The sequence below is a fragment of the Babylonia areolata genome, unplaced genomic scaffold (assembly GCF_041734735.1).
Source record: "Babylonia areolata isolate BAREFJ2019XMU unplaced genomic scaffold, ASM4173473v1 tig00006625, whole genome shotgun sequence".
Classification (NCBI taxonomy): Eukaryota; Metazoa; Mollusca; class Gastropoda; order Neogastropoda; family Buccinidae; genus Babylonia; species Babylonia areolata.
In genome coordinates, this window is record NW_027468425.1 from 1 (window position 1) to 5000 (window position 5000).

The window sequence follows — 5000 nt, forward strand, 5'->3', positions numbered from 1 at the left end:
TATTTTTATTTCCCCCCCCTCCCTGAAAGGCTGTGGATAAAAGCATGCCCGTAAACTTGTTAAGGGAGGGCTGTGGATGATGTTGGAAGAAAAGTTAAGGTTGTGGATAAAAACGTTTGAGGTGGATTCTGTCTGGGCGAGAAGGTAGGTAGGCAGGCAGGCAGGCAGGCAGGCAGGCAGGCAAAGGGCGTTTTATGTCCCGTCAATGGCGAAGGGCGTTTTCTCTCAACTTTGGCATGCTCGCTGAGGAAAAGGCAGGTAAAGGTTGTGGATAAAAAGTAAACGCGCTGTGGAGAATTGCCCAAATCGTTCAGGCGCCGTGAAAAAAAGAAAGACGTAGTCGTCAACGTCTGGTCCCGTCAATGGCGAAGGGCGTTTTCTCTCAACTTTGGCATGCTCGCTGAGGAAAAGGCAGGTAAAGGTTGTGGATAAAAGTCCGAAGAACCTCGCTACAATTGCCAAAATCTTTCCGCTGCCATTCAAAAATGGACTACTCCTCCACACCTCCTCCCGTCCATGCCAAACGGCGTTTTCTCTCAACTTTGGCATGCTCGGAGAGAAAAAAAGGCAGGTAAAGGTTGTGGATAAAAAAGTAAAAAATTGCCAAAATACTTTCTGGGCCCTCAAAAAAAGGCCTACTCCTCAACGCCTGCTCCCGTCCATGCCGAACCGCGTTTTCTATCAACTTTGGCATGCTCGGAGAGAGAAAAAAGGAAAAAAAGAAAAAAAAGGTCCAGTAAAGGTTGTGGATAAAAGTAACCGGCTTTGGAGAATTGCCTGAATCCTTCCGGCGCTGTGAAAAAAAAAGACCAAAAAAAAGACCTGGTCGTCAACGCCTGCTCCTGTCCATGCCAAACGGCGTTTTCCTCTCAACTTTGGCATGCTCGCTGAGGAAAAGGCAGGTAAAGGTTGTGGATAAAAAGTAAACGCGCTGTGGAGAATTGCCCAAATCGTTCAGGCGCCGTGAAAAAAAGAAAGACGTAGTCGTCAACGTCTGGTCCCGTCAATGGCGAAGGGCGTTTTCTCTCAACTTTGGCATGCTCGCTGAGGAAAAGGCAGGTAAAGGTTGTGGATAAAAGTCCGAAGAACCTCGCTACAATTGCCAAAATCTTTCCGCTGCCATTCAAAAATGGACTACTCCTCCACACCTCCTCCCGTCCATGCCAAACGGCGTTTTCTCTCAACTTTGGCATGCTCGGAGAGAAAAAAAGGCAGGTAAAGGTTGTGGATAAAAAAGTAAAAAATTGCCAAAATACTTTCTGGGCCCTCAAAAAAAGGCCTACTCCTCAACGCCTGCTCCCGTCCATGCCGAACCGCGTTTTCTATCAACTTTGGCATGCTCGGAGAGAGAAAAAAGGAAAAAAAGAAAAAAAAGGTCCAGTAAAGGTTGTGGATAAAAGTAACCGGCTTTGGAGAATTGCCTGAATCCTTCCGGCGCTGTGAAAAAAAAAGACCAAAAAAAAGACCTGGTCGTCAACGCCTGCTCCTGTCCATGCCAAACGGCGTTTTCCTCTCAACTTTGGCATGCTCGCTGAGGAAAAGGCAGGTAAAGGTTGTGGATAAAAAGTAAACGCGCTGTGGAGAATTGCCCAAATCGTTCAGGCGCCGTGAAAAAAAGAAAGACGTAGTCGTCAACGTCTGGTCCCGTCAATGGCGAAGGGCGTTTTCTCTCAACTTTGGCATGCTCGCTGAGGAAAAGGCAGGTAAAGGTTGTGGATAAAAGTCCGAAGAACCTCGCTACAATTGCCAAAATCTTTCCGCTGCCATTCAAAAATGGACTACTCCTCCACACCTCCTCCCGTCCATGCCAAACGGCGTTTTCTCTCAACTTTGGCATGCTCGGAGAGAAAAAAAGGCAGGTAAAGGTTGTGGATAAAAAAGTAAAAAATTGCCAAAATACTTTCTGGGCCCTCAAAAAAAGGCCTACTCCTCAACGCCTGCTCCCGTCCATGCCGAACCGCGTTTTCTATCAACTTTGGCATGCTCGGAGAGAGAAAAAAGGAAAAAAAGAAAAAAAAGGTCCAGTAAAGGTTGTGGATAAAAGTAACCGGCTTTGGAGAATTGCCTGAATCCTTCCGGCGCTGTGAAAAAAAAAGACCAAAAAAAAGACCTGGTCGTCAACGCCTGCTCCTGTCCATGCCAAACGGCGTTTTCCTCTCAACTTTGGCATGCTCGCTGAGGAAAAGGCAGGTAAAGGTTGTGGATAAAAAGTAAACGCGCTGTGGAGAATTGCCCAAATCGTTCAGGCGCCGTGAAAAAAAGAAAGACGTAGTCGTCAACGTCTGGTCCCGTCAATGGCGAAGGGCGTTTTCTCTCAACTTTGGCATGCTCGCTGAGGAAAAGGCAGGTAAAGGTTGTGGATAAAAGTCCGAAGAACCTCGCTACAATTGCCAAAATCTTTCCGCTGCCATTCAAAAATGGACTACTCCTCCACACCTCCTCCCGTCCATGCCAAACGGCGTTTTCTCTCAACTTTGGCATGCTCGGAGAGAAAAAAAGGCAGGTAAAGGTTGTGGATAAAAAAGTAAAAAATTGCCAAAATACTTTCTGGGCCCTCAAAAAAAGGCCTACTCCTCAACGCCTGCTCCCGTCCATGCCGAACCGCGTTTTCTATCAACTTTGGCATGCTCGGAGAGAGAAAAAAGGAAAAAAAGAAAAAAAAGGTCCAGTAAAGGTTGTGGATAAAAGTAACCGGCTTTGGAGAATTGCCTGAATCCTTCCGGCGCTGTGAAAAAAAAAGACCAAAAAAAAGACCTGGTCGTCAACGCCTGCTCCTGTCCATGCCAAACGGCGTTTTCCTCTCAACTTTGGCATGCTCGCTGAGGAAAAGGCAGGTAAAGGTTGTGGATAAAAAGTAAACGCGCTGTGGAGAATTGCCCAAATCGTTCAGGCGCCGTGAAAAAAAGAAAGACGTAGTCGTCAACGTCTGGTCCCGTCAATGGCGAAGGGCGTTTTCTCTCAACTTTGGCATGCTCGCTGAGGAAAAGGCAGGTAAAGGTTGTGGATAAAAGTCCGAAGAACCTCGCTACAATTGCCAAAATCTTTCCGCTGCCATTCAAAAATGGACTACTCCTCCACACCTCCTCCCGTCCATGCCAAACGGCGTTTTCTCTCAACTTTGGCATGCTCGGAGAGAAAAAAAGGCAGGTAAAGGTTGTGGATAAAAAAGTAAAAAATTGCCAAAATACTTTCTGGGCCCTCAAAAAAAGGCCTACTCCTCAACGCCTGCTCCCGTCCATGCCGAACCGCGTTTTCTATCAACTTTGGCATGCTCGGAGAGAGAAAAAAGGAAAAAAAGAAAAAAAAGGTCCAGTAAAGGTTGTGGATAAAAGTAACCGGCTTTGGAGAATTGCCTGAATCCTTCCGGCGCTGTGAAAAAAAAAGACCAAAAAAAAGACCTGGTCGTCAACGCCTGCTCCTGTCCATGCCAAACGGCGTTTTCCTCTCAACTTTGGCATGCTCGCTGAGGAAAAGGCAGGTAAAGGTTGTGGATAAAAAGTAAACGCGCTGTGGAGAATTGCCCAAATCGTTCAGGCGCCGTGAAAAAAAAGAAAGACGTAGTCGTCAACGTCTGGTCCCGTCAATGGCGAAGGGCGTTTTCTCTCAACTTTGGCATGCTCGCTGAGGAAAAGGCAGGTAAAGGTTGTGGATAAAAGTCCGAAGAACCTCGCTACAATTGCCAAAATCTTTCCGCTGCCATTCAAAAATGGACTACTCCTCCACACCTCCTCCCGTCCATGCCAAACGGCGTTTTCTCTCAACTTTGGCATGCTCGGAGAGAAAAAAAGGCAGGTAAAGGTTGTGGATAAAAAAGTAAAAAATTGCCAAAATACTTTCTGGGCCCTCAAAAAAAGGCCTACTCCTCAACGCCTGCTCCCGTCCATGCCGAACCGCGTTTTCTATCAACTTTGGCATGCTCGGAGAGAGAAAAAAGGAAAAAAAGAAAAAAAAGGTCCAGTAAAGGTTGTGGATAAAAGTAACCGGCTTTGGAGAATTGCCTGAATCCTTCCGGCGCTGTGAAAAAAAAAGACCAAAAAAAAGACCTGGTCGTCAACGCCTGCTCCTGTCCATGCCAAACGGCGTTTTCCTCTCAACTTTGGCATGCTCGCTGAGGAAAAGGCAGGTAAAGGTTGTGGATAAAAAGTAAACGCGCTGTGGAGAATTGCCCAAATCGTTCAGGCGCCGTGAAAAAAAGAAAGACGTAGTCGTCAACGTCTGGTCCCGTCAATGGCGAAGGGCGTTTTCTCTCAACTTTGGCATGCTCGCTGAGGAAAAGGCAGGTAAAGGTTGTGGATAAAAGTCCGAAGAACCTCGCTACAATTGCCAAAATCTTTCCGCTGCCATTCAAAAATGGACTACTCCTCCACACCTCCTCCCGTCCATGCCAAACGGCGTTTTCTCTCAACTTTGGCATGCTCGGAGAGAAAAAAAGGCAGGTAAAGGTTGTGGATAAAAAAGTAAAAAATTGCCAAAATACTTTCTGGGCCCTCAAAAAAAGGCCTACTCCTCAACGCCTGCTCCCGTCCATGCCGAACCGCGTTTTCTATCAACTTTGGCATGCTCGGAGAGAGAAAAAAGGAAAAAAAGAAAAAAAAGGTAACCGGTGGAGAATTGGTTGCTGTGAAAAAAAAAGACCAAAAAAAAGACCTGGTCGTCAACGCCTGCTTGTCCAAAATCCTCTCAACTTTGGCATGCTCCTGAGGAAAAGGCAGGTAAAATAAAAAGGCGCTGTGGAGAATTGCCCAAATCGTTCAGGCGCCGTGCGTCCCGTCCCCATGGCGAAGGGCGTTTTCTCTCAACTTTGGCATGCTCGGAAGAGAGAAAAAACCTCCTCCCGTCCATGAAAAAAAGAGAAAAAAAGGCAGGTAAAGGTTGTGGATAAAACTCCAAAACCTCGCTACAATTGCCAAAATACTTTCTGGGCCCTCAAAAAAAGGCCTACTCCTCAACGCCTGGTCCCCAGGCACGTGCTGGGGGCCTCAACTCAGGCTCTGCCCAAT